The 14687-nt window shown below is 41.0% G+C and overlaps 1 long non-coding RNA gene across 1 annotated transcript; it reads left to right on the forward strand.

The window, feature by feature from the left end:
• Positions 1-1098: 1098 nt before the first annotated feature.
• LOC141113876 (uncharacterized) lies at positions 1099-13630 on the forward strand. Its single transcript, XR_012236825.1, has 2 exons — positions 1099-10744; positions 11195-13630. It is a non-coding gene; the product is annotated as an uncharacterized lncRNA (long non-coding RNA).
• The last annotated feature ends 1057 nt before the right edge of the window (positions 13631-14687 follow it).

Consider the following 14687-nt stretch of genomic DNA (forward strand, 5'->3'; position numbering starts at 1 on the left):
TTAAAGGTATCCCATGTTGCCCCCTCCATTATACTGTCGCCATGGGCCTCCAGAAACATTTCCATTTGCTCCGGTATATGATCATTTGACCCAATCTGGGCTAGCCAATAGGGCTGTATTCTATATCCTGGCTGCCTTCCTCTGGAGCCTATCTTCAACTCAAAGATCAACCCAGAGTGGTCAGACACCCCCTTAAGCATATATGTAACCGAATGCACCATTGGGAGTATTTTCTCATTCCCCAGTGCCAGGTCTATCCTAGACATGCTCCCTCTGCCTGGTGCATGCCACGAATAGACTCTGACCCCTGGGTTTCTAATCCTCCATAGATCAAACCATCCTACCTCTTTCAAGAAGTTTTCCAATGTTTTAGACCCTTCTCCTCTCCCAAGGCTTTTTTTTCCAAATCTTTTAATCTATCATATTAAAATCTCCCATACATATAACATGTGCATGTGGGTATTCTGACATAAATAACATTGCTTTCTTCAATACTCCCAATGTGGCTGGAGATGGGTTGTATATCCCCATAATAACAACTGGCAGTGAGTGCACCAGGGCAAAAACAAAAACGTAACGCCCATCTGCATTCCTCCTTACCCTGATGCACTCCCACGCCACCGTCTGATGCACCATTAGAGAGAACCCTCTTGAAAAAGTTGTGTGGCATGAGTGGTAGAACCATTGTATCCATGGTTTTTTCAAGTAATCGAGTCTCTCATTAACCATATGTGTTTCTTGGATACAGATTATTTTAGCCTGAATTTTCCTAATTGCTGTAAATACTGAAGGGATATTTAGCTTAACCACATCCATTTTAAAACTTAGTTTCCATTTTGTGTTTTTCCCTGTACTCTATTTCACATATAACTAGGAGTGTAATGTAATCTAGTTTCGTTTCTCACATCCCTGTTATCTTTTGTGTTTCGTTTCCTGTAAAGCACGTGATATCTTAAAAATAATTAGTTTCACTTTTGTCATAAATTTTTTCTGTATTTTATTGGATAATTTGTATGACGCGGTCAAGGGGCAGTAGTATCTGAAAGCCTCCTTTAAATATTCACACCAAAGAATAAAGATTAGATTTGCTCGGCGAGACTTTTGTTAGTTTTTTATCATTGTCTCAATTGGCCAATCTCACAGGTCTGTGGGGATTGTAAGGTACATCTTATGCAGACTTATCGAGGGTCTAAAAATATCCCTAGACAATCTACATTTGCCAGCAGAATGGCGGCTCTATCGGGATTGATCATAATACGTCCAGTGATTTTGATTTATATTTATTTTTCTCTTGCCGTGATTTATTTAGAGATCGATTCCTTTTAAGGGACCTATAATTAGTTTTTTAGAACTCGATAGATAAGCCCTGGGTGGGCTTCAAGAAACTGTTCTGAGAAACAGTAAGATAAGCCTTGGGTGGGCAGAAAATTGCTCTGAATAGCAATAAAAAAACCCTGGGTGGGTTTTAGAGGACTTTAAGGAGAAGTCCGTAGAAAAAGACTGCAGCCGACTGTTTTGGGTAAACAGTGAGATAAGCTCCGTTAGAGCTTAATGAGTTATACAGTACTGTAATTATAAGAAAAAGTCTGATAAGGTGTGCCGGACAAAACCCGATCTCGTAGCTGTCATAAGATGATTTGTAATCTGTGTAATGTTTGTCTGTGTGGAATTTGTCGGGTGTCATAAGGTAAGATGACACCTTTTCCACTGCACTGTTTATTTTTTAATGATTTATAAATGAATGCTTTGACCCTAACGTTTAAGATATAACTTGTATCGTATTGTAATCGGCAGAATGATTCTGGCATTGTTTTAGTGAGTAAAAATATTTTTTTTTCCTTGCAGTAATCAGACGTTCAGTGTCATTTTAGAGAAAGAACTAAAAAGAGAACTAAAATATTGGGTGGTCTGACGGAACTAAGTCTTATACCAGAATTATTGTTTTAAGGTTTATTGGTGTTTAGTTTCTGCTGATTTATCTGTATAGAGTTGAATAAGAATTTTAGAGTTTATAAGGAACCCAGGATTGGTGAGTATCCAGGTTAAGTTCTTCTTATGTACTAACAAATGTCTCTAACGTGTTTTGATTGTATTATTGGTTTGTTATTCTGTTATACTGGTCCTCGGACATATCTTGTAGCCAGTGTCCCAGGAGGTTATTCTAAACTAGGTAAGGGACCCTTATTTAGAGACGGTAAACCAAGGGTTCAAGTTTTAAGGTTTAATTTATATAACAAATTTGTGTTTTAAGAAGGGTTGACAGTGAAGGGAGTAATGTCACTTATTCAAAGAGCAGGGGAGGCTTATCAAGTCTGTCCCGGGTCTTAGAAGTATTGTGACATTAAGGGACGTTTTTACCAATTAAAATATGGGTAGAGTGTTAATAACACTTTCTTAAGGTAAAACATAAATTGGTGAGGCTAACTTTTAATTAAAACATGCTATTTGAATAATTCTTTTTGCTACTGACATTTTTTGCGAAGGAAAAGGCAGGTGCAAAATTTGGACATTTGGCTTTTTGCCAACAGGGTTCAAGTGCTAATATCTCACTGACTGTAATAGATAGTGGGGAATTGTTTGCGGCATTAGTGCTACCGCAATTGAAAGCACTGTTTGAACCTGTTGGCACTCTGCCAAACATTTGAAATGTAAATAAAAATTGTTTGGTTATAAACATAGGAACAGTAATAACAGAGATTTTGTATCTACAAGAATTTAGAATGTTTAGAAAGAAAAATAAAGATGAAAATAAAAATGCATGCTGTAGAGATCCCCTGGCTGGACCGAGGCTCCCTATAGCATCCTAGTCCAAACATTGTCCATGATGGGTTTAGCAGAGTCATAGGATGGTAAATTTAAGGGTTAAATCAACCTTCTTTATGCTTGTACTGTGTTCCCCGCCTCCTCCCCCTTACATTCCAGAACCAGATAAAGACCTCATCACATAAAGACACACAGCAACATTTATTTTTTTTTAACAGCTTGCAAGCAAAAGTTAACAGAATCCGTGTTAGAATGCTGGAAAAGATTTATAGACGTTTGGACACAAGAGGCAGGATTTGTTCAGTATAACATGCACAGTCTTTTAATACAGACATACCTCAGCAACCTTGGCCTTAAACATGCACTTATAGTAAGACAGCAAATATCAGAAGCTGACAGAGAAGGATGCTGCAGGATGTTTTGACATTCCTAAACAAACACCAGTGCAGACACATTATCAAAATGATTTCTCAGGAAATCAAAAGGGGAAACTTTTATACAAAGAGGGAGGGGGCAAGGACAGAGAGGGAGTTACATACAGAGGAAAAGAGGATTTCTTAAAGAAAGGAATCTTAAGGGAAATTGTCTCGCCCTACAATACTCCCATTAACCTGGTAAAGAAGGCAAATGGTGACTATAGGTTTGTACAAGACCTAAGCGCCATCAATAGCCTAGTGGTACCGATTGCCCCAATAGTGCCTGATGTGCCATCAATACTTACCGCCATACCATACGATACAGAGTATTTTGCTGTGATTGATTTAAAGAATTTTCTTTTTCTCCGTCCCTGTAGACGAGGAGACACGGCCACTCTTTGTTTTTACTGTGTCGATTGACCAACACAGTCGTCAGTTTATCTGGTGTAGAATGCCGCAGAGTTATAAAGACCTGTGGTCTATTCTATAGTACTCCAAGCCACCCTCAGGCCTTGGACTGCCCTTCATGGTTCTGTTCTGTTGCAGTATGTTAATGATCTTTTGATTTGTAGTTCTTCAGAGGAGGACTGCCGAGCTGATAGCCTATCGTTATTGAAATGGTTACATGTATGTGGTCACAAAGTGTCTAAGAAAAAGTTACAATGGTGTAAACAGGAGGTTGAGTACCTAGGGTTAGTTCTGTCTCAGGGAGTTAGGAAAGTCAGTCAAAAAAAAAGAGCTGTTGCTCTTGTGGGTTTGCCCCGCCCACTTACCAAGAAAGACATGCTTACCTTTCTTGGAATGATTGGTTGCTGCCGCCAATAAATACCTGACTGTTCTTTCTATGACAAAATATTGAGACAAGCAACCCTCTCTGAAATGTCTGATACTGTAAAATGGTCTGATGAAATGTTAAATGTTTTTGCCATGTTGAAATGTGCAATGGTTACCAGCCCGAGCCTCGGCCTCCTGAAATATGGCAAAATGTATAACTTGTTTGCCAGGGAAAATTGCAGAACCATGGCAAGAGTACTGGCCCAGGAACATGGTGGGAGACTGCGCCCTGTAGTTTTTATTTTTTCTCTCAAAGATGGTCCCGGTGCAGGTTCAAGGCATGCCCACCTGTCTCAGAACTCTAGCGTTCTGTGTAATGGTGGTTGAGATGGCCACTTCTTTCACTCTGGGACATGACACCACACTTCACACCACCCACAATGTGTCAATCCTGTTGAAAAATGTACATACACAGCACATGTCTGCTCAGAGGTTGAGCGGATATGAGGTGATTTTGCTGTCCAATCCAAAATTGCACATCAAATATGCTTCTCCCACTGCAGGCCCAGCGCCAATTTTAAACGCCCTTTTAGGATTAAAAGGAGAACAGGATGAGGTCATGCCACAACATGACTGCATTAACCTCATTCACCGAGACACATCACCCAGGTCTGATTTGTCCTCCACAGTACTTCCAGATACACAGAATGTTTTTGTGAATGGTTCTTGCTCTAGGCCAAATGATCACACATACCATGCAGGGTATGCAATTGTGCAGCTTCCAGATGTTATACTTGAGGCCAAGCTTATCTCATGTCAATCAGCGCAGGCTGCTGAATTAATTGCACTCACTAGAGCATTTCAGCTCTTTGAAGGTCAGGATGTAAACATTTACACTGACTCAAAGTATGGGTACAGCGTGGTACACAACTTGTGTGATATGAAGTAGGCGTGGCTTTGTGGCAGCAGATGGAAAGAACATTTCACATTCTTCTTTGGTAATGTTATTCCTAAAGGCTATCCAGCTACCTAAAACACTGGCTATAATACATTGCAGAGCACATACAGACTAACAGACAGAGATAGCCAGGGGAAATGCTCTGACTGACCTTGCTGCTAAACAAGCTGCTATCTCACAGACAGCAGACATCCAAATGGCTATGCTGATATCTGACATATCCCCATTTGAACAGTCACTTGCAGATCTCCAGGATTATGCCTCAAATTATGAGTTAGGGGACAGGGATAAAAAGGGTGTGCAGAAAGATCCAAAAACTGGACTTCTCTGCAAAGAGGGGAAACCATGTATACCAGCGGCAAGTGCATCACTCTTCATCTCACAGTACCACAGAATAGGCCACGCAGGTATACAGGTCACGGCGGATCTGCTGATCTTCTGAGTAGAGATTTTTATATTCTCAAGATGGGTCGAACATTTCGTGACCACAAAAGAAGATGCACAAACAGTAGTGAGGATCCTTATTCAGGAAATCATTCCTCGATGGGGATGCCCACTTCAAATAAACTCAGACAATGGCCCAGCTTTTATGGCCAGGGTCTGCCAGGACTTGGTAAAAACTCTCAAGATAGAATGGAAGTTCCACATTCCCTACCAACCTCAAAGCTCAGGGATAGTAGAAAGAATGAACAGGACAATAAAAGACAAGAAAGGTCACAGGAGGAACCTTTGCCAACTGGAAAAAGGTCCTCCCAGCAGTCCTGGCAGAAATAAGAATGACCCCTTCCAAAACAACAGGGTATTCACCTTTGAAGTTTTGATGGGTAGACCTTTCCCCACCCCATGGGCCAGAACACCTTTAATAGTAGAAAAGGGAGATTTAGACTCAATACGGGAAGAATATGTAAGAAAACTGGTTGAAACATTGGATACAGTCAAAAGAAATGTTGCTCGCACCTCTCCTTTTTCTTTACAGGAAGCTACTCACCCTTTCAAGGTGGGAGACACCGTGGTGATCCAACAGCTGAACAGAAATAAGAAGCAAGAGTATCCCTTTGGACCTCCTACCACAGTGGTTGCAGTGACCAGAACAGCCATCGTAGTGGAAAACTGCCAGTCCTGGATCCATGCCAGCAGAGTAAAAAAGGTTGCCCAAAGCCCCAGGAGCAGGCAGGAGACCTTGGATAAAGGAGGCCCTCAAGCAGAAGTCCAAGCAGATAAAGGAGGAGTTCCTGGGAAAGCAGGTCCGGCCAGAGATGACCTTGCTTATTTCACCACAGACTTCTGGCAAGGCATTTTGCCTCCTGATCCTGATCTCTCTGATAGTGTTCCTGCCCACCTGGATCATCACTAACTGTATCTACCACCCTGAAGATTTGGGTGCAATTAAAAGTATCCGTGGGAACACACACACACACAAGAACATTACAGTGACACAAGCTAGAACAAAGAGAGAGATTGGAGATAGTTTTACTGATAAGATGCTTTTACTAAAATTTAAGTATGCTTATGCTCAAAAATCAGGGTATGAAGAATGTTGGATATGTAGCAAATTACATCCTAGTACTGCCCGAATTCCCTTTTGGCTGTACCTTTAAATATTTCCTCCTTCCTCAACGAGACTCCTCCTGTCTTCTTAACTAACATATCCACTCTGTACATAAATAACACTGTTACCTTTCCAATAGCAGGTAAAAGTCATTCCCCGACTGGTGTTTTAATTTAGGGAATGAGACACAGACTAACTCCTCCATTTGAAGTAGGTCAATATTTAACATTTCCATGTGCGAATCTAGAGGCCAGTATACACCCCAGTTACCCCCTCAAACACCACAACAAAAGGGAATTGTTCTATAAACAAGATATTGCCTGGGCATGGTTTCCTTCTTGGACAGGATGGAGTACAGACATGTTGAAAAGGTTGAACAATTATTCAAGTATATTGGATGAGCTAATGGAGAGGAATTCAGATGACATTGCTATGTTAAACATAGAAACTAGAGCAATTAAAAAACAGCTAGAACTACATGAGTTAGCTATAGAAAGCATGAGTGCAGCTCTCACAGGTTTATATGAAATGACTGAGGACTACAAATGCTGTACTTGGATCTCTAACATGAGTGCCAAGGTGCCTGACTACTATGATATTTATCCTTGCTCTGATTCTTTACCTCTGCTTTAAGTGTTGTACCTGCATAATTGCACGCATTCAATCTCCTGATAATAAGGTTCTGTCCTACATGACATACATGAAGAATCATCAGGCAATTGTGCCCGTTTCCCTTGCGTGCCCATACCCCTCACATTCCAAGATAAAAAAGTACAATTGTTAGCCATTTTCACCCATTCTAAATCATTCTTTTACCAGGAAGTCTAATTTCTACTTCTCCTCTTTTCCCTTAGCAGCCATATTTTCATTTTCCCTCCATTCATCCATTCATACATCCAGCACATCCTTAATTTTTGGGCATTACCGACATATCTCATCTGCTCTTATATAGGAAATTCATCTTGTTTCAGCCTGTCTACTCCTCAACCCCCCCTCCAGAAAAAAGAAAGGAAGGAAGAAGAGAGGGGAAAAAAAAAAGAAAAAAAAACCAAAACATACAGCGATCCCCCCCTTGCCTCACCCACTTCTGAACCCCATACCCCCTCCCCCTCGTTTCTGTGTTCCCGTGTTTAAGTTATTTATGTGTGTATATGTGTAAATACATATCGTTCTCCCCGTTAAGTTCCTCTATCCCTTTATACCTTTATTCCTCTTCCTCTACAATAACACCCTCCGTTACTCCCGCCCCTCCCCCCCTTCCTTATTTCTATCCATCCCATCTTTGTGTTCACTATTTACTTAATTAATAATTCCTTCATTTATTATGACACCTCTAATATTCCCCCCAAGTGCTTGTGAATCGTGTTCCAAACAAAAAAAAGAAAAACCCCACCAGCAACACTTTTAACACTCAAATTATTAAAATCAAACATCACCCTTATCCATCCCCCTTCAGGGGCACACCAACACTCCCACTCTGTGATGAGGAGGTTCAATACATTCTCCCGCATCTCCCCTAAGTCCCCTGCTTCAAACCTCTGGCAGGGGCCACAGGGGGAAAAAAAAAAAAAAAAAACAGAAAAACAAGCCCCAGCATTTCTCCTCTCCCCACCCCTCCCCTCTCCCGCCATCAACCAAATATAGTTCTCCCCCTCTTATTTTTCCAATATTTTGTCCTGACAGCGTCTTTTTCTTAGGTTATCTCATGATTTTCCATTTCTTATTATTTAGATACAGTTTTAACTGTCCGAATCCACTCTTTAACTTGCTCCGGTGTGTTGAAAAACAAAGTCTTTCCTCCTTCATCCACTCTCAACGGGGCTGGATATGCCATGGAATACTCTATTCCTGCTTCTCTCAATTTCTTTTTAACCTCATAAAAGGTTTCCGCTGCTTTTGTAGCTCTAGAGAAAAGTCCGGGAATATTGACACTTTGCTATTCTCATAGTGAATCTCTCTCTTTTGTCTTGCATTCCGCAGAATTGTATCTCTGTCTCTGCAATTCAAGAGTCGTGCCAGCAGTGGTCTGGGGGGAAGCCCAGGCTTTGGTACCACTGCGGGGACCCTGTGCGCCCGTTCCACCGCAAATGCCTTTGATACCTCCATATCTGGGAATGTATTTCTCAGCCATTTTTCAATAAAGTCCCCCGGGTTAAACCCCTCCGCTTTTTCCGGCAGACCTATTATTCTTATATTGTTGTGGCGCATCCGATTCTCAAAATCGTCTGTTTTCTGCTGCCATGTACCAATCTGCTTTTCTACTGTTGTTATCTTTTTGGGTATATGAATTACTGTATCTTCCAGTTGAGATATCCTATTTTCAACCTCAGCCATCCTGTCTCTAATACTTTGCATATCTTGCCTGATCAGTCCTATGTCCGTTTTAATCTCATCCATTTTACCTGTTAGTCCCACGCTGCTTGCATGGATGGCCACCATTAGTTGTCCACTCATCTGCTCCAGTGTCAGTTTAGCTGCTTTCTCTGGCTTCTCTGGCTTCTCAGCCTGGAACTGAGGTGTGCTGGCTTTCTGGGCATCCAGCGCCGATGGTCCGCCGCTCCTTGTCTGCGGAGGGCTCCGCACGCCGTCAGTTTTCTCCATCCTCGCATACTCCTTAAGGCGGTCTGCTGCCGATTGTTTGGTACTCATCTCGCCGCCGGATTTGTTTGTTTTTCCGGGTCGTGGGTCTCGGTAGTAGAGGATACTAATCAGGATACTGTTGGAGACTCAGGCTGAACTCAGAGCTTCCGCCACTCACATCCGGTCGTATCAGCGGAAGTCACGCCCCCCCCCGACCTAAATGAACTTTAGGGTAAGGGTAATTCTACCTTCGTGGAAAAAAAAAAAAAGCAAATAAAAGAAATAATAGTGAATACTCAATTGCTACAGAAGCCATACTGTAAATTATTGTTATTAAAAATTACCTTTCTTTTTCAGTCTGCAGCGGCTGCCATTTTCTATACATTCCTTGCAATATGCTAATATTGAGGCATTCTGTACACAGTTGGGGTACAGAACACCCCCAGAAATGTCATCTCCTCCTTGTGTGAAATCAGGTTTTAGCCATTCTCTGCAACAAAAATGGCATTTTTGGTGAGACACTCCCTAAGGGTTAAGCACTTCTAAGGGGATGCTGATACTGCAACTGTTCTCATCAGAACCATGAAAGTAATCCTTGCAATGTACATTGATCACCCAGAGGGGAATGATTTTTCTCAACAAAAGTGGAGTTATTCTTTCTCTTTCGCAATTTTTTATCCATCAACAAAGCCACACGATAAAATAAAAAATTCCAACTGCCACATTTGCAGGATTGATTAATCTGTTAAAGGAAGTTGCGTGACGAATATAAAGAGAAAAAAAGAAAACTAAAGCGGCCACTACATCTATCAATTAGTAAGCTGCTATATAATATAATATTTAAATAACCCTCCCTCACTCTATACAATATGAAAACCTTACGTTGCTATCATCTTAACAAGTATCCTTACTGGAAGATTTCTCCTCTTTTCCTATTCTGGTGACAATTTAAAAATTTGGATTTTTTTTCAGCCCTCGAAGGTGACTCTCTTTGATAAGGACTAAGAAAGTTGTAAAAACTGGACAGGTGTTCAGGTGACACCTTCGCTACTTTATCCAAAGCTAAAAAAAATGTCTTTAGATACACTGATAGGCTGGGTTCCCCGCATTCAATTCGCAATTCGCATAGAGATTTTGACTGGCTCTTTATGGAGCCAATTCACATACTGTATCTCTGCTGCAGCGAATTTGTACAGAAGCCCTGTGCATCTTTTGGTCCGTTTCAGGTCCGAATTCAGCCAAAAATTTGGTATGAAATCGGAGCTAAAATGGTGAATGAGGACGCACTGGAAGCTGCTGTGAGCCGTATGCGAAGATAGTGTGAACCCAGAGGAGATGATCCAAGCCTTTCATGTTGCGCAGCCACAGTGGTGAGCGAGCGGGAGCTCCCAATACATGTAACAAGAGATTTTTGTTTTTATATCTAGTAAGTGTCCTCTTTTAGGGGGGGTTTACATAAAAGTTTTATAGCAGAGAGCACTATGTTGGCTGTGTTTTTGATTACATGATACATGAGTCCCTTGAAGTGGAGGAACAGCTGAATAATCTCGGAGATCAACCCCCTATCTGTGAAGGATACATTGGGTGGAGTGGAGATTGTGAAAGAAAAATTTAAATTGAAACAGCTGAGTCCTGAAAGAAAGAAAAGACGTTTGGGGAGTGAAAATAAAGAGTTCATTTGAGTCTTCCTGACTCATCCTTGAGGTGAGGAGATTAAATAGCTGGTGGTGGTTTGCACAAGCAATAAGAATTATTGAGAAGCACAGTGATAAGATAATAGCACTGGAGCACTACTATCAAGATTGATATTGATTTATGGGACATTTATTATGAGTTTGAATTTTATTGCATGTATACATAGTACTAATGATAGCATTGAATTATCACTGTAGTAGCGCTGCACTGTGTGTGTGTGTGTGTGTGTGTGTGTGTGTATGTGCGTCTTTTGGTACACATACACATATATTTATATATAGTGTGAACCCAGCCTTAATGTTAGGGGAGTTAATATACTGAATGCTAAATTTGGATTGACTGTAATGTACTTTCAAACATCTTCTACAGTTATGAAATAAAACCTGCACTTTGCAATTGAGAATGACCCCACTTTTTCTCTTGGGTTCTGCTAACTTTGCTTCTTTTTTTTTTTTCAAGGAAAAAGATTCCAGGTCAAGTGAAGAAGACCCCAATGAAAGCTGCAGATACAAAATGGTTTATGGGTAGATGTGTTATTATAAATATGAAACATTTTACTGATCCGGACCCTTTCACACTGAGGCGGGAGGTGCGTCGGCTGTAAAGCGCTGCTATTTTTAGGGGCGCTTTACCGTCGGATTTGCGGCACTATTCGGCCACTAGTGGGGGGCTTTACCTTCCTGCTAGCGGCCGAGAAAGGGTTAAAAACCACTGTAAAGCGCCTCTGCAGAGGCACTTTGCTGGCGGTATAGCCGCGGTGACCTATTCATTTCAATGGGCAGGAGCGGTGGAGGAGCGGTGTATATACCGCTCCTTTATCACTCCAAAGGTGCTGCTAGCGGGACTTTTTTTTACCGTCCTGCTAGTGCACCGCTCCAGTGTGAAAGCCCTCGGGGCTTTCACATTGGAGAGACAGCAGCGGCTGTTTCAGGTCAGTTTGCAGGCACTATATTTAGTGCAATAGCACCTGCAAAACGACCCAGTGTGAAAGGGGTCTAAGTGATCTGTAACCAGTGTCAGTACAAGGTCCTCTAGCACCTAATGTGAAGATACTAAATTGTACTAGCCCCCACAAATTGTAGTTCATTTAAGGAGTAGAACTAAATGGAAAAATTTTTTTATCTTGGATAGAGTAAGGAAGATTTTTTGCTCTTCATGTCCCATAGCCAAAATAGGAAGTGAGAGTAAATTCCTCCAAAGTGAGGCAATCCCTGATTGTCACTAGAGCGAATGTCAAAGGATTTCCTCTCTATTACTGTTCTGGGGGCAACGAAAATGCAACAGCCCCTGACGACGTCCCCTTGTGACGAATCACGTCAGACAGAGCTTAGCAAGCTGACGTCATCATGCATGCCTTTGCCACATGTTTTTTTTCATAAATTTAATACTATGCTGGATTATGCTATTTGCTTTGCCTTCTTCCTTTCTATTTCCCATATATGATACTTCTGAGAAAAGTATAAATTTACATTGTGTAGCAGTCGCTTTAATTGGATTCCAGGAATAGTCCATAAGCACTTAGGGTCCTAGGCTTCTGGTAAGAGGCTCACTAATTCACTGGTGGAAGAGCACTGAAGTTGTCACATGTGGATATCTTTCATATGATACATTTACTCAATATGGACTTTTGCATCATGTGACCTTATCACTTTATTGTTCAAGGAGTTTATATCTTTTCACCTGAATATCATCACTACATCACATTGTTTTAGTGTTGTCATAATATTTTGCCACTTATTGCACTGGTTGCTAGGATGCTGGCGGGTACTGGCTCACTAACAATCAATAGCCCTGAAAAAGGAAGCTGTCACGCTAACCAGTGGTAGTAATACTGATGGTTAATTTTTCACTTCACACTGCAGCTGAAGGCTATCTCCAATGAAAACACATTCATCTCTCTATAGACAGTGCAGAGGTCTCCCTCATAAGTGGTAGTAATACCGCTGCTAAATGAATAAATAATGTGTGGTGTAGTGCTGCCCAAAATTATATTGATAATGTTATATGAAGTGTAAATATATTGATATACAATATTTAAATCACGATAAATAGGTATAAACAACACAATCTCCAACAAAGTGCAAAATTTCCAGTCTGTATAAAAAGTGCTTCCAATATATTAGTGCTGATGGCCATCCTGATAGTAAGTGCACCCACTTCACTGTGACATGATACTACTAGAACTCTCACCACCACTTAGTGGAATAACAGCATATTATCAATCCAATTCTCTAGATCAGGGGTCTCCAAACTTTCTAAAGAAATGGTCAGTTTACTGTCCTTCAGACTTTAGAGGGTCCGGACTGTGGCCAGCGGGAATAGAATTTTTTTCTGGCATCGGTGGGAGTAAACAGTGCCCCATCTTTGGTATTGGGGGAGGAATAGTGCCCCATTGTTGGTGTCAGTGATAGAAATGGTACCCCATTGTTGATGTCAGTGCCAAGAATTATGCCCCATTTTTTGGTGTCAGAGGGCAGAATAGTGTATCATATCAGTGCCAGGGATATGAAGGATGCGGTCCCTTTAAGTATTCATGCAGCCATAATGCATAGCTCTCAGCAAAGTAAGCACAAAGAACAGGTTCCCATACTGTAGTAAGATAAATTAAATGGCAAATTTACTTCACACTGCAGGCAGGAGGTTCTTGAGAAAGAGGATTCCTACACCCCCCAAATATTGGGTTCGTTCTCTACCTCTTTATTTCCACCAGGCTCTGTTTTCCTCCTCTTCTGTCCTGGGTACTGAATACATGTTGGTATTTCTGAACGTCTGCTATATGACTAAACGTGCCACAGCCATTTCTTTTCTATTTACATAAGGGTTGTGTCATTATTTATTTACAATTGTTTGACTGGGTAGTGCTTTGCAATCCGCTGGAATAAACAGCAGAGCAAATACTGTTGCTTGTTGATGCTTGATGTGATGTGATACTTGGATATTTGAACCTATTGTATTATAGTGCTTTATATGCTAAATAGAACTTTGTTTCATACATGGTGTGCTTACTCTGCATATTTGAAATCACTGAAATGCTGCAGAACTATTATTAATTCCTAACAAATCTAAATTAAATGGGTAAAAAAATATATAGCATAAGATATATATGTGTTTATCTTCCAATTTGTGAATCCATGGGGCTAATTTATGAAAGTGTGGCTCTTACAAACTGCATATTGACTGTAGAAGGTACCTTTAAATACTTATTTATATCATACATCTGAGTGTCCTTGCTATAATTGATTATAGCATAATAGTGGAATATGTGTATATCTGGTGTTGACTGCGCTACCATCTAAACCAATCTACATACACATCAGTTGTTTTCATTAACTATTAATATCACCACTCAAATGTATCATTCTAGAAACATATATAAATTAAAATATATAAAGTCCAGCTTAAATACACTTGTGCTGATAAAACCGTGGGTCCCTAAGTGGGTTCTCCACTGCCGTTGTGTTGTTGTAGTGCTCTATTTTCTCCTTAGTGCTTAAAGTGATTTTCAGTGCCAACACCACCACCACATATAAATTGGTCACTCACCAGATACAAATACATACAAGCCTTCGGTTCAAGCTTTAAGCTGTCACCGATGCCGTTTAGCACCTCAATCCGCCCTCATAGGAAACAACTGGCATACATAGTGCAATATGCTAAAACCATTTATTAAAGATTAAGTAAAAACAAAAGGCTATACAACTCACATGTTGCCGGTGCCCATATGCCGGCACCAAGCTTATCCAGCAGTTTGTATGGATGGTAAGGGTCGCCGTCTATCTCATTCACCGGCGTGCGGAATGCTCCTCATTCCCGCTCGTGTTCCGGCTTGCGGTCCAAGCCTCGCTTTCGCCTGACGGGAGATGACCTTGTGGCGTGTGAATTCCCAGCAGCCTCTACACGTTTCACAATAGTAATTGAGTCATCAGGAAGCTGCATGGTAATTGGGTGTCAC

The sequence above is a fragment of the Aquarana catesbeiana genome, linkage group LG01 (genome assembly GCF_042186555.1).
Source record: "Aquarana catesbeiana isolate 2022-GZ linkage group LG01, ASM4218655v1, whole genome shotgun sequence".
In the NCBI taxonomy this organism is placed as follows: Eukaryota; Metazoa; Chordata; class Amphibia; order Anura; family Ranidae; genus Aquarana; species Aquarana catesbeiana.